Here is a 25,067-nt window from a genome sequence, read left to right as displayed (position 1 = left end):
TTATGTTTATTTTTTATTAAACAGCTAGGTTAAGAGTGTTGGACACAGACACAAACACAAAAAACAAAAGTTTACATTTTACATATTAATCATCCATATATTTAGATGTTTAACTTGGAATACATTCAGTATTACTACTAATAGTTACAATAATAATAAAGGTAATAGAGGCATCATAAGCTAGTGGTTAGTACAGCTGGTGTCATTTTTTGCCCACCCAGGGCTATGAATGTTTGAGAAACTTGTCCATTTCCTAATATGCACATGGATTTTCTCCAGACATTTTGGGCTCTTCCCACATCCAAAAAGACACATCTGTTAAGTAAACTGGTTACCCTGAAACAGTCCAGTATTCATGCCCATAACTGTATGTGCATGCGTATCCTATAATGTACTGGACTACTGGACACCCACCCATGGCTGGCTCCTGCTTTGATTTTAAAGCTGCTGGTTTTTGGCTCCTGATAATTGCAGCCCTGTAATGCATATAGTGAGCTCAGAAAACAGACAAGACACATAGCAATGAACGAGCATTCTATTTAGAACTCCTTTTTTCAAACCAAAGGATAATGAATATAAATATGTTGAAATATAAAACAAAAAACTTAAAAAATTTAGACTTCAATAATAACTTATCTGAAATGGTAAGTCTAAAAGTTCTTTTTTAAAGTGTCTACATAGGGGAATGTGGGATTCTACACATTGATGTATGTAATCAGTACTTAGGATGAGGAGTTAGTATGTAATTCTTCAATGGACCACAGGCATGAAGCCTTCTGTAGGTGGGAATTTGTTTTAATAAAACATGTATTTGTCTGCCATTGAAAAGTAATGGAGTAATGAACTTTCACATGTTATTATGTTATTATAATGAGTTTTGAACATAATATAATATATTTTTGAGATTTTTAGATACTTCAAAGGGCATAGCATTGCAATAGGCCTAGATACAAATAAAAGGACCTCATTATACATTCATGTATGCTCTCGTGAAATGGTAAATAAAAAGAATGAGCTATGTAAGAGGCCTGAGGAACACCTCAGGTAAACAGCAACAGATATACATCTGTAGCTGGAAAGTCAGTCAGTCAGTCATTGTCCAACCCGCTATATCCTAACACAGGGACACGGGGGGTCTGTTGGAGCAAATCCCAGCCAACACAGGGCGCAAGGCAAGAACAAATCCCTGGCCAGGGCACCAGCCCACTGCAGAGCTGGCAAGTTCAAGTTTATTTTAATTGGTACATTGTATAAATTGTTACTTGCATGTTTCCACAGACCAATGACAGTTATACAATGTCAATAACAGACAAAAGAAAATGCAATGAACATCACCATACCTAATTTCAGTTGGAAGGGATGTCATGAAAACAGTCAACGGCTTTAAATTTTTTGGAGTCATCAACACTGACAACCTGAAGTGGGCACAACACATCTTGGCATCAAGAAGGCTCATCAGCACTTTACTAGGGAAAGCCAAGATGTCACCATCTGTGCTCCAATAAACTGTACAAGTACAAGTGGAATCCATTCTTAACAGTTGCATAATATCCAAGTATGGAATGTGCTTAGTAGTGATGAGCGAACCCCACTGAATCTGCATCACCTCAAGGTTGGAGAAAACATGTAAAGTTTCGGGTATTTCGTAGAACTCAGCAAAATGCATTAAAGTCAATGAGGAAACTAAACTAATTTTGAGTTTTGAGTCAACAGTAAGTTCTCTGGATTGATTAATATTAAAGGACAGAGATTGTACTGTCAACAATATCAGAAGGCAAATCTATTCTATGTAAGATACCACATCATTGGTTTTAATCAGGCTTACAGTGGTGGTGCCATCAGTAAAATATTATGATAAAGCAGGCACTTTGTTTCATCACTAAGTCTTAGGTGAATAAGGAGTACAGCAGAAGGTCTCAGCACAATATCTTGAATGATGCTTGTGTTGAGGATCACCACATAGGAACTGGTGCTGCCACAATGAAGCCTGTGAGTTAGGAAGACCAAGCTTTCGTTCCAGAAGACTACACTATGTCTCTAGTCTAGTAGCCTGGTGATCAGCATTTAAAAGAGGGTCTATAAACTGTATACTGGCACAGCAGTTTTTACTATCAAAAATCCATTCTCTGCGGACAGGTTGTGGCGGTAAGAAAACTGGAGGTGATCCAACATATCTGGAAAAATATGTTTAATGCATCATAGCCTCTCAAAGCATTTCATCATAATGGTAATGAATACCATTGCTCAGGAGTCAATGGCACGGTCCACTTTTGTTTTTCCTCAGTTCTGATGTGAGCTGTTGTCTTTTTGAAGCAGGCTAGGAACTCAATCATATATTAAAGATGTCATTGAAAATGCAAGTTTCTTGGTTACTAAAATGCATCCTGAAATCCATCCAGACTAGAAGTTTTACTGGGTTTGAATCATTCAAAAATCCTCTTAACAGAAAGACGGAGAGGTTGTATAATGTGATGCTGCAGGCAACTGCTTATGTCACTTTGTTACTACCATCAAGGCAGGAGCAGAAAGCACTAACCTCATCCAGGAGAATGAAAAAAGGACTGCAAACTAGCCTTTAATTTGTAATCTTTAAACATCTGTAAATCCTGCCAAAGTTACAGTACATGACTATACGCTAATTTTACTGAAATTGTTTTCCACAGCTTGTATATTCATTGCTTGTATGTTTCCTTATCATTGACCTGAAATACATTGCAGCAAGTCTTCAGTAATTTTTGGATGTCCCGGTGGTTTCTTATTAGGAAATAAAACATATCACACATTTTTTGATGACTCCAGTTACAACAGTTGTATATTCATCCAAATGTGTAATCTGTAAAGATGTCCTAATTTACTCATTTAAAGCAATCTTGTAGTTTTTCTTCCACCTCCTTAGTCTAGTACTAAAACATATTTTTACTCACTTCTCATGCTTCAGTCTCTTCTTGTAAGATGGACTAGGAAGTATTAATTGATAGTTTGACTGTTTAAGGTCGTGTTTATACTTGACACTCTGATGTTTAGGCACAAGCATCATAGCTACCATGCATTCCCAGAGCACTTTAGCATGTTGTCAGAAATTAATGCAATGCATGTGCAAGTTGTAGTACCAAGCAAAAATATGGGTGACGTGTTTGTTCAAGTTTCGGTATGTGACATCATTTATCATTTTTTACTATCAACATCTCCTTAGTGACAGACATGCCTGTCAGAACTGCTGGCATCAAATCGCGAGCTCTTTGAAAGTGGATGTGGAAGTGTGCAAGATGAAATGGAAGCAAGTTAGAGACAGATACATCCGTGCAAAGTGGAAAATGTCTAAGAAAAGATGTGGGAATTCTGCTGTTACAAAATAACACAGTGTGATGGCAAGCCTCAATGCAGCTCCAACAGGATCAATGTATGTTCTTCGATGTTTGATGAATGGTTCGCTGTGGTGAAACAAATCGGCAAACGAAAAGTATTCATGGTGCTTTTCTTCATTCATTTCTTAGATAGGCAATATAAGCAACACATATTCTCCATCGTAATGACGTGATACATTTAAAGGCCTCACATACCATCTTCTGCGTCACTTTTGCAGTTTTTTTTTTTGCACCTTCGCAACAGCATCAGAATGCAAAGAATTATTATCTTCAAAATCTTTCTTCCCTCAAATTACAACACAGCAAAACTGGATGTTGTTTTCTCTCTGTGAGGATGTCTCACACTGCCACCTGGTGGAATCCACCGGATTTACATAAATTATGTTTGGAAGTACGAACTGTACACTGCTTGTGTAGTAGCAGCATCATATAAGTGTACGTGTAATGTTAAGTATATCTTGGCCCTAAGGAAATGGCTGGGTAGTGGGCATGTGACATTTTATTTATATAACAGAGGCAGGTTACATGCAAATGACATTTAGGAAAAATATTAGTTAAGTCTGCTTTACTTAAGCCCCTGAGGCTGTAAACATTTGCATGGATTGCTCAGTGTAATGCTTGTGTACAGAGGCCTTAAGGCAATATTTAGAAAGACAATGGAGAACTCTTTTAGAAGGTAATACAGGCCGCACCGGACCATTAAATACTCCACATCAGGTCAGCCATTTTCGCAGATGATTTTAACATCCCTGCACAATGCATTATTTTTTATAACACACAAACTACCTCCTTTGCTTCAGTCCAATTAATATTGTGGTTTGAAAAACCATTAAGGTGTACTGCAGAGTGTTTAGAGGTTAACCAGGTTTCCAAGAGACAGAACAAACAAGTTCATGATGTTGCTTTGTGAAAACAAGTTTAAAAATTACTTTGTGTTCAGCAACTGAATAATGGTTAAAAACAAAAAAAAATGGACAGAGGAAGTTAGGTGCTGCTAAGTTGTGTCCTCACCTATGCTTCCCAATACACCCTCAATATCTGTACAATTAACAAAAAAAAAAAAATCAACACACACACACACACACACACACGTGTTGGAGAAGCAACATGCAACACATTTCCATTCAGATGTGCCACAACATTGCCAGTGAACACAATCTGCTATCTGCCTGCCAGGTAATATGAAAGCAATGCAAAAGGCATCCCAGTAAGAGCCACATTGGTCTTAGATCATCAAAAATGACAGATCAAAAGTATGTAATTAAAAATTAAACCCACCACCAACTAAGAGATTGTTTTTTTATTCTTTAACTTCTCTTCTATATTTAGGCATGAAACCAGACTGAACAGGACCAAACAGATTTTGATTACTTACATGAAGCAATTAACTGGTAGGCAAATATATGCTTAAGCATGTGAAACAAAACTGTGGGTGGAAAAGATCTCTGCAGTCTGAAAATGGCCAGATCAATATTTAGCTTGTTCATAACTGGTGTAACAACAGGCATTTTAAACACCAGGAGTAACACTGACAGTGTCATGTACTCGGCAACGAAGGGAAAAGGCATTTAAGTAAGTTAAGTAACTAGGTATTATAAATGTGCTATTTCACACAAGGATGGTCACGAGAAGAAATAAATATGAGTACTGGAACCAAAAAGGTGATAGAATAAAGAGCTAATGATGTTAAAAATCTGTAAAGGAAGGCAATACCGAAGGGCCAAATTCAGCAGAGTGAAGGACTAATCAAGGACAAATCAATTCACATGGCCAAACACATCTCTAACAAGGCAGGCAGAAACAAAGCACTAGATAAAAAGGCTTTCTCTTAGAGAATTTGTTCTGTTTTACTTGTGAGCGTACTTATGATGTGATCGGTGGCCAACACCCTTTTCAACATACCATTCTCTTTTTTGATAGCAAACTGGTATATAACAATTGTATTAAAATTCCAGATCACAAGCGCTTAACACTGAATTTATGATTTTGATATCTTCAAATATATTATTATTCTCAATGCAGCCTCCTTCAATTCCTGCCTGTGGCAGGGGTGATCCTTTCTGTTTTCTTTTCAGCATATGGAAGACATGCTCAATTTGATTTAAATTGGTTTAGACATTTAAGAATTTCCTATTTTTTAGATCTGAAAAAGTCATGTTGTGCCTTAGCAGTGTGTCTGGGATCACTGTCTTCTTGTAGCATGAAGTGCTGTCCAATGACTTTGAAGGCATTTACTGTAAATTGAGCAGATCAGATGTACACCTCATAATTCAATGAGCGACTGTCGTCAGCAGTTACATTATAAATGAAGATTAAGTGTGCCAGTACCTGTGGCAGCCATACATGCTCAAACCATAACACCCCTACCACCAGGTTTAACAGATGAGATGGTATGCTTTAGATCCTGGGCAGTTCCTTTTTGTCTCCACACTTTGCACTTGCCACAACTCTAATACAAGTTCATCTTTGTCTTGTTTGTCCACAAGACCTTTTCCAGAATTCTGCAGGCGCATTAAAGTACTTTTTCTCAAACTGTAATCTGTCTGCCCCATTTTTGTGGCTAACTACTGGTCTGAAACAGGGAAGTCTTAATGCTTGGGCACTCTGGGTAGTTGCCTGGGGGCCCCACAAGCATAGAGGCCCCATCCTACTCTATGTATGTTGTGACTTATGCAGGGGCCCCAGTGAACTGCTTTGCCCAGGGGCCTATAATGTTGTTAAGACAGCCCTGGCTTGAATCTTGCAGTGTGGCCTCTGTGTTTCTGTTCGTGAAGTCGTTTGTGGACAGTAGTCTATGATGCATATATGTAGATTTTTTTTGACCTGTTGGACTGGCATTTGGGGCTTTTTCTTTACCATAGTGAAAATTCTTCTGTCATCAGCAGGGGAGTTCTTCCTTGGCCTACTTGTCCCTTTGCCATTACTGAGCTCACCAGTGTGTTCTTTCTTCTTAATAATATTCCAGACGTTTGATTTAGGTAATCCTCAGGTTTTACTGATGTTAATTAAGTGGTTTTATTCTTGTTTTTCAGCCTCATAAGGGCTTCTGTCACTTTCACTGGCACAGTTTTTCTCCTCATGTTGAACAATGGCAACTACAGACGTTAAAGGGTAGGGTAGAAGCAAGCCTGGGAGTCTTAAGAAGCCATGAAACACAACTGGGCAATCACAAACACCTGTGATGACAATTATCTGAAACATTATGGTGACCTGAAATTGGGGGACGATGCATGAAAAGTGTCATATCTACATGTTGCAACTAAGATGTATGTAAATACCGTTAAATGAAAGTCTGCAATGTGCACTTTAGTTATGTCTGAATTGTTTGGTTTGTAATTTTAAACTGTGAGCGGTAAATAAAGGAAAAATGCGCCTTTGTCCCAAACATTATGGAGGGCACTGTACATAACAAAAAACAAAGTATACAATAATTAAGAGCCTAATGGGGTATACTTTGCCACTGCATGAGACTACAACTCATTTAACTTTTAAAAATATTTAGAATATTCAATACATTGTATATCAACCAAAAATCATGCCAGTGTACATATATTATCAGTTTTTAAATAAAAATCAATTGGAAATTAATTTGATTAACACTCCCCACATTTATAAATATTTAGCTTGTACATTTAGTATCTTAAGATGGCAGTTTAATTTCAGAATCAATTGTTATTACAAGTACGACTAAAGTATAGGCTTGTAAATACCTAGTAATTCATGAAAACACACAAAATGAAGCAGGGTTACAGTAGACAAAATTATTTAAATTTAACTTTTAACTTGAGGGTGGCTGTCTCGATTTCTCATTTGCAAACATCATAATGGCTTCTCCAGTTCGTCTTGCAATTTAGCTTTGGCCCTGCTCACCTCCATGCTCTAGACGCCTAACAGGGAAGGGCATTTAGGTCCACCTTACTTCTAAGAAATCCCCACAGGCACTTTTGTTGTCAGAGTCCAACTGTTTATAACCATTAACAAAAATGTTCCAATTATGAAAGAAAAAAAAAAAAAACTAATTGTATTATGACAAAGAATAACCTGTACAACAACTTGATATTATTCCAGAGAGACCTACTGTGCTTTCTGTAACTGGGATTCCTAGATATATTCTTATGTGAACTTTTATATATTTAAAACTTGAACTTGGCTAACCAAGATACTCAGCATTCACTTTTGCTTTGTAATGAGATAGTGTCACCTTTTGGACTCTATACAGTAAACCCTTGTGATTTTAGTTGGGTTTTGGGACACATGACCCCCGCAAATATTGCACTAAAAAAGATGCAAAAAGTTATGAGAAACACAAGATGTAACGACCATTGTACAATCAAATCATGTGTGTAAGACTGGCTGCCGAGACAAAGAGGAGTATTGTCCCCTAGACAAAGTGTGTAGTTCAGCAGTTCTTTGGTGATCTATAACTGTTTATAAAATATTAAATGTGTGTGTATATTTATGGTAGTAAACAACAAAAATACAAAATAAATCCAACAAAATACTAACCACAAAATGATAAAACACTCATGACATAGTCTAGTTTCTCAGATGCGGATGACAGTGGTGAACAGCCACCAGAAAGTAAAATTTTGTCCTACCGTGATGTCGATGTTTGTGAAGGAGCGCTCCCAGACGAATACATTTTCCAACCCATATTACATCTCACGAACAAGCAGACACGGAAGAAGAATATAAATGATGGATTTAACTGTAACTGTGATCCAAATGTTGAAACAAAAAGACACCACAGACTGTGATCCTGCCAGCTTGTTATTGTTCACTTTAAATGCTAGCATCCTCACCAAAGCTGCCCAATGACACAGTACTCCTGGGTTTCTAGAATTTGCATTCTATTGAAGCACTGGGGCTACTGTGTCTGCATTTTTTTCGCAACAGGTAGCAAAACCAGCAATTTAATTTCCATTCACTTATTGATAACAAACCAGCAAATAGGTAGATCCATGAATTGTAAACCCACAAATCACAAGGGCTGATCTGTATTTGAGAAACTCTGCAGATGCAAGTGCTTTTTCTAATTAGATTACTCTTCACTGTTTATGTTGTTAATAACCTTGTAGTATTCTTTAGTTTGATAACATAAAATAATATTCTTATATCCACAAAACAAAACTCAGGGTCAGTTGTGGGACAGTGTCTAATCCCAACATTATCAGACACTTGGCAAAAAACAATCCTGGACAGAGCGACCATCTAATAAAGAGCCCACTTGTGCAAATACTGTACACCCAAACTCACAATCAAACTGTGTCCATATGGAATTGCTAATTAACTTTAAATGCAAATCTATGAGGTTATGAGAGGAAAACCATAGAAAAGCCCAAACATATACAAGTACATGAAACAAATTATATAAAAAAGCAATTATATAACATGTACACAAATTAATAAGAAGTGTAAATGTATTGTATTGCTTAAAATTGTTAACTGATTTATAGATTTAATGTTAAATAAGTAGAATATTGAACTTTACATACTCAAATATAATCTTTTTGGTCCTTCTAGGAAAAAATACTAAAATATTTTTTATTACTGAAATTCTGCTAATGTTACAGTGTGTGATTGTGATGATTTGTTTAGTAATTATGCAAATTATATTAACAGCCTACTGGTCAAGAAGAAGGGAAGAACATCAATTTATCCAGAAGTTATATATGCTTGAATATTGGAATACAGACAAATTGCAGGACTGGATGAAAGTAATGATTTACTACGTGTTTAGTAGGAGGGAGTCATTAGTATCAGTTTAAATCGTCATGGCTGGCAATATAATCAGCTTTCTGCCTGGCAAGGTGTTATACAAATGCCGAAATGCTCATTCCATGTCCTCATGGAGGCCTCTCCAGGTGCTGCAGTGTGTATACAGCACAACATCCTAAAACATACATGTTAGGTTGACAGACAGGTTTGGTTTTACTTTGCGTATAAATGAGTTTATAAGATTGTGTGGATACACCATGAAAATGACTAAATATCCTGCCCGGGGTGGCTTCCTGCCTTGTGACTGATGCTACCAAACATCATTACCTTGGAGTCTGAAAAAACATTTAAACAACAAGCATCTGAATGTTCAAAGTATGCTTTAAGAGAAAGACTTGCCAAGTCTCACAGGATGGACCCATCACCATACCCAGACAGTGGACTGAATATTATTTAAGTTTCCGTTGTTTTTTCTCCATTTCTTAAAATTGACTTCTCTTTTTTTGAAGTTTATTTTTGCATATACAGTACTACCTAACTTTAAAAACAGTGCAGAGCATGGCTTAAAAATGCCAGTTTTAGATTTTTCCCCTTTCTGAAACTGTTTTTACAAAGTAACTAAATTTCAGTTTCCGCATCCAAATAAATGGTAATTAGGATGTGCATGCTGAATAGTATGTATGCAAATTTTAATGACAGGCATTGCGGCCAACAAAATTCACTCTAAATTACCCGATTGGCAGGTAAATCCTCACAACTGACTCTCTGTGTGACACAACCTGCCAGGTCCATTTGATAAACATTTATTAAATAAAGACATGTAACATGCTATTAGTGGCAGAAATCTCACTTTACATGCATTCCAAGAAGCTTCTAGCAACACTAACTGCTCATTTGTTTTTTTTTAATATTCATTGCTGGGTCATAACGTGCCTCAGATTTAAATTTTTTTCCCTGAAACTCTTGTTTTAGCATTCATTTGATAAATTGGCCCAAAGATACAAATTGATTAACAAAATTCTGTATAGAATTTCACTTGGGTAATATAATACATTTTCACATTGTCTCCCTATATTCATGTATGTTTCACTCTCCATAGTGTATGGTGTTTTGTTGTCTTTGAATGTGGCCTAGAATAAGCTGCAGTGTTGCAGATGGGAAAAAAAAACAGCTGAGTTTGAAAATGGATGGCTATACGTATACAAGGACTGATGAATCCTATTAGCTAATAATTTACTTTGTAAATCGTAATCTAAAAACTTCAGATAATATATTTTAAATGCCTGCAATTTTTCTAAATTACTACAATGAACACTATATGAAATTGCCATTGTAAAAAAAAAAAAAAAAACACTTTCATACTGTTTATAAAATACAGTACCAGACTTGATGGTGTTTTTTGATGGAAGTCTGTCATGTGAAGTGGAAACACTGAATTGCTGGAAAGTGCAGGAGTGTGTGTGCTTTTTCTCCTGTATATGTAGCTTCAGATAGCAGTGATCTGAGGAATGCACAAGTATGTTGCAGTGAGTCAGTCATCTGTCAAGGCAGGGATACTGGCAGGTGACTTGTGGGATGCATGCGCGAGTGGAGAAGAGGTTGCGTACATACAGGTCAGGTCAAGTCGGGTTGGGGAGCATGAACAGGTAAGGCATGTTACTGCACCCACCACACAGCAATTACAGCTCAAGATGCTGATTGGCAAACCCCCAGGCAGACACGCGGCCCAGTCCCTCCCTGCGGAAATTACCCTCTATCTGTATTATGTGGGTGTCGCCTTGGCCTGGTCCAGCCACTTGGGTCCTCAACATTGAGAATCCTGCAAGCCAAATCACCCTTAGGGAATCGCGCCACATAGCCGTAGTGCTGGAACTGAGGTTCCCTCACAGTGTAGGTAATGTGCATCATTCGGGACTGTGAGGGAACTAAAGCATTTTTTAGACAATCCCTTCATTTCAGGGGCTCAAAAGTAATTGGACAATTGACTCAAAGGCTATTTCATGGGCAGGTGTGGGCAAGTCTGTCGTTATATCATTATCAATTAAGCAGATAAAAGGCCTGGAGTTGATTTGAGGTGTGGTGCTTACATGTGGAAGGTTTTGCTGTGAACAGACAACATGCTGTCAAAGGAGCTCTCCATGCAGGTGAAAGAAGCCATCCTCATGCTGCGAAAACAGAAAAAACCCATCCGAGAAATTGCTACAATATTACGAGTGGCAAAATCTATAGCTTGGTACATCATCCTGAGAAAGAAAGCAAGCACTGTTGAACTCAGCAACGCAAAAAGACCTGGACATCCACAGAAGACAACAGTGGTGGATGATTGCAGAATCATTTCCATGGTGAAGAGAAACCCCTTCAAAACAGCCACAAGTTAACAACAATCTCCAGGGGGTAAGCATATCAATATCCAAGTCTACCATAAAGAGAAGACTGCATGAAAGTAAATATAGAGGATGCACTGCAAGGTGCAAGCCACTCATAAGCCTCAAGAATAGAAAGGCTAGATTGGACTTTGCTAAAGAACATCTAAAAAAGCCAGCACAGTTCTGGAAAAGCATTCTTTGGACAGATGAAACCAAGATCAACCTCTACCAGAATGATGGCAAGAAAAAAGTATGGAGAAGGCGTGGAACAGCTCATTATCCAAAGCATACCACATCATCTGTAAAACATGGTGGAGGCAGTGTGATGGCTTGGGCGTGCATGGCTGCCAGTGGCACTGGGACACTAGTGTTTATTGATTCTGAGGTGTTCAGAGACATACTGTCTGCTCAAATCCAGCTAAATGCTGTCAAATTGATTGGGCGGTGTTTCACGATACAGATGGACAATGACCCAAAACATACAGCCAAAGCAACCCAGGGGTTTATTAAAGCAAAGAAGTGGAAAATTCTTGAATGGCCAAGTCAGTCACCTGATATTAACGCAATTGAGCATGCATTTCACTTGTTGAAGACTAAACTTCGGACACAAAGGCCCGCAAACAAACAGCAACTGAAAGCCGCTGCGGTAAAGGCCTGGCAGAGCATTAAAAAGGAGGAAACCCAGCATCTGGTGATGTCCATGAGTTCAAGACTTCAGGCTGTCATTGCCAGCATAGGGTTTTCAACCAAGTATTAGAAATGAACATTTTATTTCCAGTTATTTAATTTGTCCAATTATTTTTGAGCCCCTGAAATGAAGGGATTGTGTTAAAAATGTTACTTTAGTTCCCTCACATTTTTATGCAATCTTTTTGTTCAACCCACTGAATTAAAGCTGAAAGTCTGCACTTCAACTCCATCTGAGTTGTTTCATTTAAAATTCATTGTGGTAATGTACAGAACCAAAATTAGAAAAAAGTTGTCTCTGTCCAGATATTTATGGACCTAACTGTATGTGACCTGCTGCTTCAGATGCATAAGGGCTGTGTGAAGTGCGGTTATCAATTACCTTTTTGTCTGATAAGCAAACTGATATTGATCAAGATCAGCTGGAATAATAGCCCTAATATAAGGAAAAAATCAGTCTTTCAAAACACTTGTTGATAATTTAGGGTAGAACAATTCGACAATAGTCATTTAGAAAGATTACTGCTGACTTCTTGAGAAGGGAAACAACTTTGACTTAAGGCACATGGGGACAACAGCTTTTTTTTAAAATGCTGGTAAATACCTCAGCTAGTTGTTCTACTCAAATTTTCAATACTCATCCTAAGACACTAGTCAAGCTGCTTTGCTGATGTGAACACTACACAGAAGAGATCTTTTTTGATGCTGGTGTAATCTCACAATCTGGCCCATCTCTAACGTTGCATCATAGATGTTGACTTTTCCATTCTGACAGTCAACATGAGCATAGAACAGGTTCAGAGTGTCTAGAAGACTGTTGTTGCTGCTGAAGTGTGTAAAAATGGAACTATCCTTAACAGCCAGTGACCATCTTTATCCCCACATATCCCAAACGTTGTTATTAAAATACTTCTCAATGCACCATCTGTACTTGCACTTTGTATCTATAATGGCCTTCTTCAACGTTTCTCATTCTTCCTTGTAGATGTGCGTTTCCAGATTTAAATATTCTTTCTGTTTCCTGAACAGAGTCAGTACCTCAATATTCAGACACTGTTTCTGATTGGGAAACACTTTTACCATCATTGTTATTTTCATGTTCATAATGCAAAAGTTTATGTAAGAGAGACGTGCAAATTTATGTTCCTTAGCTCTGCATCCTGAGCAAGTCCATCAGTACTGAGGTGGCTTCCTTAGTCATTTATTATTATTATGTATTTACTATAATAATTTATTACTTATTTGGACTGTTCTTATAGCTGGGTTCAGTTTACCAGATCAGAGGTTTATAGGCTGGTTTGAAGCTTAAAAACACATAATCTGAAAATCCAATATGTGGCATTGCAGCAGCATAATAAGCATCTGAAATGCTGGTGTAGACTTGGTCTGAAGTACTACTCTCCCATGTGGGAAATGTACAAATTTCTACAATTTAAGTAGGACTGGTTTAAGTTTTGCATAGTTAAAGTCACCTTCTACTATAACAATGCTGTTCAGATGTTATGACAGCTGATGACTGATACTATCTCACAGCTGATCTAATGATAACTTTGAATTAGCTCGTGGGGGTACAAACACAGCAGTTAAAATGACTGATGTAAATTTCCTCAATAGACAAAATGCTTACACCTAACAACAGATAAATGTTGTTTATAGATAAATAACAGATAAATAAGGCTGATCGCCTAAATCTGGTTAATTTTCAAACTACAAGAAAAAACTCTTAGAAGGTATTACTTGTACACAGGTTACATCAAATGTATACACTATTTGTGTACTTAATCACTTAGCAGAAATGGGGAAATCTGCTACAGTTCTTATTGTTCTTTTTTGTTGCTCGTTTGATCTTTTAGTACTTCTATACATTGTTTTACACTAATAATAATACATATTACTTACACAGCACCTTTTACCTCTGTTTAGGATGCTCATTTCTGCCAGTTCTTCAATAGTCACCTAAATGATTGATTTGATCATTGATCACAGTTTCTGAGTTGTGTTAAACACTGATAACAAGTGTTCATGCTTTGCATACAGTTTAGCCCAATGGTTTTCAAACTGGGGGATGTGACCCAATGCAGGGCATACCAGTCTGTACTTGGAGAGACACAGCAGGCCTGGTAATGTTGATGTTCTTAAAAAAAATAATAATATATAATTTGGAAGAGTGTGAATTTAAGCCTCACGAAGTTTTTAAATAAATATAACTGAAAATGTTCTGCAATTGTTGCATGAAAGGCCTGTATCGATATAATCATAAGACTTCTGCTACAGTTCTCAGCCGGCAGTGTTTTAATTCCACTGCTGCGTCTCAAAGTGCTCCTTTAGCAAGACTCCACTCCTGTCTTGCTCACCGGACACCTTTCTCCTGTTCAATATCACGGTCTGTGCAAATTCTTGCTTGTAGGCTTCAATGTAACAGCTTTTTCCTCACTCAACAACTCCTTGAGCTGATCCATGCTAGGATCAAGAATGTCTGTGAATGGCACACCATGAATAACAGATTTTTTTGAAAGGGAATGTCATTACATGTGAGTGTTGTCTTTCTCACTCCAATATATGCAGTCTGAAAAGCGTTTCTCTCTTTCTCTGAGGTCCGATCCATTAATGTTACAATATTTTTAGATTTAATAAACTTGTTTGCTGTATCATCATTTTAAAAACAATTTTAGAAATTGTTAGACAAGTGCAGATGAAGGTACAATGAAGAAGAAAGACAAATGCTAACAATTACTAACAATAAAATAAATATATCTAACATTTTAATATTTATCAATATTAATGAACAGCTCAAAGTTTTTTTCAGACATACAAGTATCCCTAGATTACATAAGAATACAAAAGAAATTTGACAAACAAGAGAAGACCATTCAGTCCATCAAGTCCATTTGTTTAGCTAATAGCTAAGCTGTCCCAATATCTCATCCAGATTCTTCATAAAGGTTGTCAGGGTTTCTGGTTCAACTACACATCTTCATAGTTTGTTCCAGAGTCCCACAACTGTTTGTGTTAAGAAGTGCTTCCTGGCTTCAGTTTTAAATGCACTTCCCCTTAATTTCCACTGATGTTCTTGAGTACATAATTCACCCTTAAGCTGAAAGAATGTTACTTGATCCATTTTATCAATCAATGACTTGGAGGATTTTAAATACCTGGATTAGGACCCCACCCAGTCTCCTTTGTTTAAGATTAAACAGGTTTATTTCTCTTACACTTGAAGCTGTGAAGAGCAGAGCAACCAAGTGCCTTTCTTATTCCGTGATGACCAGAACTGCACACAATATTCTATATAATGAGGCAATGTTCAGTAACAATAGTGCTTCCTTGAAAAATAAATATCAGAACAGGCTTAATTTAGGAGCAGCGCTGTGCAGCCATGAAGCAAGCTCAACCTTGACTTGGACCCATTTTGTGAGCTTTTATGATCTTTTTTTCACAAGATCTGAATTCATATGTAACTATATGGTTTTTGTAACAATTTGTTAAAAAAGCATTTTTTGTATATATAGAAAATGATAAAACACAGACCCACTGTGTCCAACTATCAATAATCTTTTATCAAAATTCCCAGATGTAGTAACATTAGGGAGGGCAGATTAAAAAACATCACCTTTAGTTGTGCCTAGTAAGAGTTCAGTATTTAATAATTTAAGACTGAAAAAATGGAGGTACTTCTTTTTTTTTTTATTATTAATTTTATTACAATCCATACATAGTAATCAAGTTTTTACAAAAAAAAAAGAATTATGTTAAGAACAGATCGATCCCCACCCCTGAGAGAGAGAGCAAGCCAAACGGCGTAAAATTTAAGGCTTGTAAACATACCTAAATTAATAAATTCTCTGTTTTATAAGTTTTATAAAAACTTATTTTAAAATATTACTGATTAGATCCTGCCATGTTTTGAAAAAAGTCTGTACGGATCCTCTAACTGAGTATCTGATTTTTTCCAATTTCAAATAGTATAACACATGGAGGTACTTCAAAACATTTTAATTCATGGAAGTGGTATATCAGGTAAAAAAGTCAAGAACCAATGGGTAAGATCACATATTTGTCAACAGGTCTGCTAATATTCAAAATCATGTCATGTGATTGTTGTTAGCAGAAATCAGATATCATACTCAGCTTCACAGCATTGGGACTATTATTAGTTGGGAACCCTAACCAGCAGGTAAGCTATTTTGTCCAGCCATGGCTTAAGGTATCAGAACCCCTGGTCTAGAAAACCTATAACCCTGCTCAGGTGTGATGCCAAATACTCCTTGAGGGAGCAAAAAAAAAAGAAAAACAGACCTAGTATAAAGCCACCAAGTCTAGATTTAGATTAGGAAGACATGCTTTGGAGAAATTTACCTGCAGAAGGAAGACGCTAGAGTGCACACAAAGAGAGAAACATACTGTACGTCGGAAGGGAGGGTGCTTTGGTTGGCTAATTGGTTAATATTGCCATGTGACAGATATAAATTCAAACCTGTACTGGAAGCCCTGCAGAAACAATGTGCTTCTTGTTTTACTGTTTCATAAATGTACATTACTTTTTAATAATGTACAAATATGAATAAGCACACACCAGGCTTGGAAAGATCTGTGTCCTTGGCATTATTCCAGATGTAATAATACTCCATGGAGGCTTCTCCCCTACAACAATGCACGTACAAACAAATACTTTTGGCACACTGTATTAATCCCTGAGGGGAAATCACCTTTTCACATGACCTCTAGAAGTCAGAGAACAGGTGCAACATTCACAAGTGAAAGCCAAACAAAATTTCAACCACAAGAAACTGTGATGCACTCAATGATATTACACCTAATAATACACCTAACCTCCAATTCACAACCTGAGTAAAGGTGTGAATTAAGGATATCTTATGTAACAGAGCAATTCCTAATGGATGCGCCAACCAGAAAGAAAGGTACGAAAGAACTCAAATAAATGCACCCATTTTTCTATACAATTTTGTTTTCCAAATAAGGGTCATGTGTAGCAGGTATGTCTCTCCGGTATGCACAAAACAGAAAATGTGTCTATCCTGAATACACTAGGCATGATGCAGAAAACAATACTAGGCTGGAAATTATTCTATCACAGGGAGCATATGCATATATACATCTTGAATGGCCACAGGAAATCAACATATACATAGAGAGAAGGTGCAAAGTTCACATACTCTGACATTGAGTTAGGAATTAAATCCTGTTGAGGTAGTCTCATTAAACATTTCACCAACACATTATTCCTATAAAATGTAGTTATTTCCACATAATCACATATGGGATTAAAATCAGCAATAACACAATACATCAAATACAAAAACAACAAAATAAACCAAATCATCTCCAACTGACTATATAATTAAGTCTATAACTAATAAGTTGATTAGAATGCCTCATTCATTTACAGTACTCACATTTCTGTTGGTATCAACCAACTTTCATTTTTCCATTTCTCTCTCTCTCTATCTCTATCCACACTCCCTCCTTAACACTTGAGTCTTTGCCACCACTCACGCCCCAATATACACTGAATGTGCGCTGGCCTCTAAAACCTTGGTCTGTGATTACTTCCTCAGCCAAAATTACTTCTAGGTTTAGGAACACTCTTGAAAATTATGGGGTTGCTAGGGCATATTACACTTTCATAGCCTCTTAAAACAGTTCACAGTTAAACACGTAACTTCTAGGCAAACCATGCCTTACATTAGGCAGCAGTGGTGTTCTGCTACCACCTGCTAGTCTGTAGATATTTCACCTGGCTTCCTGTTAGTCTCCCATAGATTGTCTTTAACGGTGGTGCCCTTCGAGCATCTGCTTAAGCCCATGTCACATTGGCCGACTTTTCTACTGATTTTCAGTTTTAGCCTTGATTTACATGAACTTGGCCAACTGGAAGAAGTCAGGGGTGCACTACCGTAAGGCTGATCACCTAAGGTGATATACCTAACAACTAACACCAACTAGTCTGCGACTGGCCACAATAAAATCAAGCAGGATTGATTTTCTCTTTAGTCGGAGGAATGGGCTGTGTGCACAGGAGAACTGACAACAAATGCTCATTAGAAAGTTTAACACATAGAATGTAGCAACAAGGAATAGAGAACATGCATGTTTGGAACCTCACAAACAGAAGAGAGGCTTTTTCCCTTTTCCATTTCTATTTCTCTATCTTTAGATTTCTATCTTCACTACCTCCTTAACACTTAATGTCTTTCTGACATCTCAACTTTTACACATTAAAGCAGAATAAAATAAGAAAAAAAGGCCAAGAGTACAGTTCAGCTCAGTGCCAGCTCCATCAGGCAGCACAATACTTGGACCTCACAAAGAAAGGCTGATTTGTCTGATGTATTGGGATGCACTATGACAAAATGGAAAAAAGAAAAAAAATGGCAGAGTTTGCTACTGAACTCACCAGAGCTGTTAAGCCTTCAAACAGCATGGGCTCAGTAAGGCAGTACACTATCAGCTGTCCGAAAAAGGGATGAGAACGATTGTACTGGAAGATCGCCACACAGTCGGTAAAGGCGACACAGGCTGTGATTTTCAGTTTGGCAAATTGACAGGATGGTACAGCGAGATTAATGGATGCAGTTGGAAAATATGACATACCCCCGATAAAAAAAAATCACATAATGTGACATCGGCTTTATCAAGCAATCTTTGCAGTTACTCTCTGTCCTACTCATGACGGCCTCCTCTCCAATGTGTTTTTTTCTTCTTTTTCAACTAATTGCTTTCTGTCAGGTTTATCTTCATCCTTTATACAAATGCCAAATCTATCTGTTTTGGGAATCATTAATTGCTTAGTCTCAAGTTTCAAGTATTTGCAGTTAAATGTTAGTTACCATTGGCAAAGTCCCTTTCATGAGAAAAAAAAACTGGCAGTATTTACTACAAGACAAGATAAGACTAAAGTAGACACAGGCACATTATGGTGCTGCTTGGCAGCAACATGAACAGAATATAAATGTTAAGTAAAAAATATTAATATAAATTTGTTTTTACTTTGATAAAACAGTTCTATCTTCCAAGTGAACATTAGTGTTAAATTTCCATGCTTTAGTATTTACTGTTACCTCTCTCTTATTTATTTATTTATTTATTTTTACACCTGCACCACAAGAAGCTTCCTGGAGGGGAGTGTGTGTGTTAAACCCACATATGTAAATGCTATCCATAATAGCATGAAATGTCACCTTGGTATTAAAAGTGGTTAACACATCACAGTTCAGAGTAACATAGTCAGATGCTAATGATCTTCAAGATCAAAGAAAATAGACTATTTGCTAACTCAAAAAAACGGTATTATTATCTTCAAAACATTTTCTCCAATTTACAAAATTTTTAAGGAATAACTTTCCTTATCAGTACTTATCAATGATTTCTGTATACTGTTACTCAAAATAGTGCATGCTCAGATACAGCAAAGAGTCTGAAAAATGAATTAAAAACACTATAACCTTTATCATTCAAAACAAATGTCCTGGAGTGGGGCCCCTTGCCTTTACTTCCCACAACTCTCAATGTCATCAGATTTCTAATTTCGTAGCTGACAGAATAGAGTGCCAGTAAACAACCTTTCTCCCTTGTATCTAACGTGTGGAGCACAGTAAAAAGAAATGAGACACTGTTAATAGTTTATTCACAGATAAGTAAAGACATCTGTACTTTTGTATTTAGTAGCAAGAAGATGCCCAAGGCCACTTTGTGAGATTTACTAATTACTAAATTGTAACCTAAATTATATTTTTAACTCCAGTGGTGGCTGTAATAAGATTTAACATAGAATAATTCTGTATATAGACTTGTTCACAGCACATGTTTAAAATGTCATATGTATGAACAAGATAGTTTCAAAAGACTTTACCTAATTGATCACACTGTTTTAACAAATTATGAAGACCTTATCCCCATAACACAATAAACTAACACATTCTGTTAATTCAGATAACAATTTATAATGTTTGAACATATGCATGTTTTTAAAAAGAAAACATCAACCAAACAAAACATATCCTGTGATGGCTTGGCATGCCGTTCCAAAAATGGTTCCTGCCTTGTGCCCTTGACTGCCAGCCCACTAACCCCCAAACAGATTAAGTGTGTTGCAGAATGATATGTAATTTAAAGAAACATAAAACCTAATTTGTATGTAAAATCACAATAAGTACACTATGATTTCATATTAAAGCAAACAGATGTCAACCCCTAATGACTGAAAACAAACTGTAAAGCTTCCCATATCAGATAGCACAGTGGTGGTTAGATTCCAATATCAGATAGCACAGTGGTGGTTAGCATCGCTGTCTAATAGCTCCAGAATCCCAAGTTTAAATGCTAGCCTGGTTGTTGCCTGTCTGAAGTATGCATATGAGCAACTTTACTCTGAACATTCCCATTTTTCTAACACATTTCAAAGATGTGCACTTTAAGTAACTGATGACTCCATATTGGCCTAGTGGTAGCATTGATGTATAAATGATAAGTACTTTATGCTATGCAACAGGCATGAGACAGTACAGAAAGAACCCTAGTCTTACTGTGACTCAGGCTTCATGGTATAATATTATCACAATATTAAATTTTCATAAAAGGACTTTATGTTTAGAGTTACTTAATATTGGATATTCATAAATCAAAACACTGCAAAATACATTTAAAAAATCAATGCACTAATACATAATGGCTGTTCCTTAATTTCCCCATGTACTGACTTATTAGCAGTGTTTCCTGACTGGATCTATTAGGACCTTACAATACTGCATTTCCTTTTAAGAAAAATAAGAATGTCAGCACTATGCATGAAGTTAAGGTATCTCTCTGCTGTCACAATATTATCCCCTGTAGTTGAAAACACCCAGTCACTGGGTACGGAGATAACAGGAACAAACATATAACTTTATCAGAAAATGAAGCACTGGGAATTTGGTTCCTTCCTTGCTCCACCGAGGTTGTTCGTCGTGCGGTGGGTGTGGCAATACGCTCTATCTGTGCATGGTGGGAGATTGCTGTGGAGAGTAATGCAAGATCTACTGCTGTATAATTCCTACCTTGCTCTTATGTATACCTGTTTTTGAATCTGTATCAGTGAAAGGTGAACTGATGTCTCAAGCACTCATTCTCATTTTCAGGGGTTCAGTCAGGAGTGCAGTAACTGCAGGTTGCAGGTCCCACTATAGTTTGAGTATATGATAAAAAATGTGCTCCAGTCTCACTGGACCACACATTCTGATAGTGCACAATTTTAATAGCATTTAATTTTCAAATGAGAAATTTTGTTAAAAAAATAAACAAACCAATTTTCCACACATCTTGCCAATTTCTATTCCAGAGGAAATACTGATCAGTTTTGAAGACCCAGTCAGCATCTTGGCAATACATAAGAATATCTAAGAATTTCAAAGGATCTTCCTTTTAATGATCCTAAGGTACAGTAGGAAGAGGAGCTTTCAGTTAACATCTCAGAAAAGGAGTGGAAGTTGGCCATACACTTTAGCTCTATATGTTCAAAGCACTCAATAATTTTCACTTAAAATTTTCCTCGACCGCATGTCGAGGAAACCTTGTTTAAAATTGTCCAATATGTATCTAAGGAAAGATTCAGCCTGCAAGCATTGCAATCTAGCTCTAGCCTCACCGGGCCAAAACTTCTGGGAGTGCCCCAAATTAACATAATTTTTGACAAAAATCTTTGAATAATTATCAGACAGCCTTAGTATCACAATCGCTCCTAACCCATAACCAGCTATATCTGGTGTACTCTTAGAGGGGCTTAAAATGGAGAAGAACAAACTGACTGTAATAGCCAATATCACACTACTACCAAATAGACTTATCTTTCTTAACTAGAAGAATCTATCTTTTATAAGTCAGTGGGTAGCTAGTGCTCTATATTATTTAAAATTAGAAAAAATCTAATTCTCACTTACAGCATCTGTACAAAACACTTAAAAAGACTTAAAAAAATAGAATAAGCATTCATATAGGTGCACAGGTGTTGAACTCTGGTCCTGGAAGGCCGCAGTGGCTGCAGGTTTTCATTCTTACTATCTTCTTCATTAGTGACCAATTTTTGCTGCTAATGAACTTCTTTTGCCTTAGATTTAATTAACTTGAATCAGGCCCCTTAATTGTCTTTTTTTCCTTAATTAGCAGCCAAACAACAAAGAGACACAAAACAAACCACCACATGACCAGCTCACCTGTGCCCATAACACAATATCTGAAAAAAAAGAAAGGTGAAGGTCTCAGTAAGATTGATCTCTCAGGTCACCAAAAACGTTTGACGGTGTTCTTAGAAAAAACAGAAGACTCAACAGTTTTGGAAATGTTTGCTGTGGCAGAATGAGAGCAGCAACAAGCCATGGAATTAATTAGCGGGTTTAATTAATAGTAAGAATCAGCTTTTCATTAAGAGATTGACTTGTCTCATGTCACTCAGTTCTGTTTGGCTGTCATTTAATGAAGAAAGGAATAAATTCAGGAATAAATTTAAGGACTAAATCCTTAAAAACAAGGCTAATAAAATGAAGGGAAAATAAGTTAATTAGTAGTGAAAACTGGTCACTGTTTTTGTTTCTTCTCTCCCCTTTTTAAAATCTGATATTTTTCTAGATTGGTTCTGAATTTATTTGTTGCATGGGTTATGCAAATTTTATATACCTGATTGTATACTATGTTACTTTTTTGAAATAAAGTTTCAATACAGTGGTAAGTTTTTGCTTTGGCAGTCCCAGTGCAGTGGTGCATCTATGATACAATGTTGTGATTTACTTACTGTTCTTGTTGAATGATACAACTTACTGAATTAGCTGTATGTGTGAAACACTTAATCTGCCTTCTCAGTCTATAGTACTGTATGTTGTGCACCAAAAACTTTCAACTTCACACCTTTACACAGACAGTGAATATGATTCTGCTAAAGTGCAGTAAAACTGGCACTTTAGACCTTAGTTCCAGTTTTTCAATTAAATGTTTACATCGCCAACTTTCAATGAATAACTTTTTTCTTCGGCTTTATATTTCATTTCAATCATGAGGTAATGTCATGACACAACGCAAGGTCACATTTTGTATTGACAATATTTTCTATCACAAAATTCGATGCAACAAAGTTTTATGTCTTCCTGACTAGGCAATAGACGGGTTTTCCATCAAGACTAAGAGCTTTTCAGTAGCTACACTTATATGTACAGTAATCCCTCGGCATATCGCGCTTCCGAATTTTGCGGCTTCACTCTATCGCGGAATTTATATGTAAGCATATCTAAATATATAACGCGGATTTTTCGCTGCTTTGCGGGTTCTGCGGACAAAGGGTCTTTTTACTTCCTGTACATGCTTCCTCAGTTGGTTTGCCCAGTTGATTTCATACAAGGGACGCTATTGGCAGATGGCTGAGAAGCTAACCAATCAGAGCACGCAGTTAAGTTCCTGTGTGCTGATTAGCTCAGCGACAGAGCACCGAATTCGATTCTGCAGCGTTAACCAGGAAATCTCGTCTCACTCATTCAGCATCAACGTGTTTCGCTGTGTAAAGAGTTAACTTTTGTGCTCTTTTGTGTTTATCTTTGTGCATAGTCAAGCCCTTCATTATGGCTCCAAAACGATCTGCTCCTGCTACTGCTTCAGGGGCCGTGCCCAAGCGTCAACGGAAGATGTTAACGATTGCCGAAAAGGTAAAAGTTTTGGATATGCTGAAGGAAGGGAAAAGCTACACCGCTGTAGGATGCCATTACAGCATCAATGATACTACGATTCTTTTTATTTAAAAAGTAGGAAAGGAATATAAGATTTACGGCTGCAGTGTCCTTTTAACCAGGGTGCAAAATGAGTTGTAAGTGAATGTAAAAAGGCAGTAGTCTGGATGGAATCTGCTTTAGGGATTTGGATTGAAGAACAACGGCGGTGCTACACAGTCGCCTGAAGAGGCTCCTTTAGAAGAGCTGTAACACTCTCCTTTGTTTTGCATTAAAACTAAACTTATCGTTATCGGAGAAGTCATTTTGTCATTGTTGGTGAGTAACCATGATTAATTTTCTACTTGCAGTACTCAGTATACGTATGTTTAGTGTCACTGTACACACATTTACTGTATAGAATTTTTCTTGCATTGTACGTATTTATTGCTGGTGGCCTGTCTATCGTAACGGCTGTAACATATGTAATATCGAAGACGCTCAATATCTTTAAAATAATATTTAGGTTTTATGGTATATAAACAATGTGTATACATACATAATTTCAATGAATCTTACCTAATATCTAAGATAATACATAGGGTTTATGCTACATAACTGTGCGGGGAATATTTATAAACAGCTAGGGAGAGTTTATAAGGGCTTAAAATATATAAAAATAACCATAAAAACATACGGTTTCTAATTCGCGGATTTTCATCTATCGTGGGGGGTTCTGGAACGCAACCCCCACGATCGAGGAAGGGTTACTGTAATTTAAAATACAGAGCTGCACCACTTAAAGTGTAATAAACAAATATTAAAAAAGAAAAAAATACAAAAGACTCAATAGGCAGCATTGTATTACAGAATATGAAATTGATTGATTCTAAGTCTAAGAAACAATTTCAAAGACATGAGCAGTTTTTTGTTGCTCGTGTTACTGAAGATGCTACCAACAAGTTTTACCAGACATTACATGTCACTAATATTTCTTCTTTAGTGTGTTTCTGAATTACTTTTACTAAGCCTTTTCCTACTTATTCTTGAATCTGGGATTGATCCACAAGATTCTTTGGAAATTCTTCTAAAGTAATTCTTTAATTTTACACAGTGTAAATCAATACTTGCATGTATTCTTATTATTAAGTATAAAATGTATGTATATTTAGTACATCATTTTGAAGAGGGTAGAATGATTCTAAAAACAAACACATGCAATAGCAAGACTCCTTGGTCTTCTTTGAGGA

The 25,067-nt window shown here is 36.8% G+C and overlaps 1 protein-coding gene across 1 annotated transcript in view; it reads right to left on the bottom strand.

Annotated features, from left to right (window-relative positions):
* LOC120537168 (MORC family CW-type zinc finger protein 4-like) overlaps positions 1 to 25,067 on the bottom strand; it is a 68,593-nt gene that overhangs the window by 36,676 nt on the left and 6,850 nt on the right. The window lies entirely within an intron of this gene.

Source organism: Polypterus senegalus, chromosome 10 (assembly GCF_016835505.1).
Source record: "Polypterus senegalus isolate Bchr_013 chromosome 10, ASM1683550v1, whole genome shotgun sequence".
In the NCBI taxonomy this organism is placed as follows: domain Eukaryota; kingdom Metazoa; phylum Chordata; class Cladistia; order Polypteriformes; family Polypteridae; genus Polypterus; species Polypterus senegalus.
Note: the sequence above shows the minus strand (reverse complement) of the source record. Positions and strands in the feature narration are given on the sequence as shown.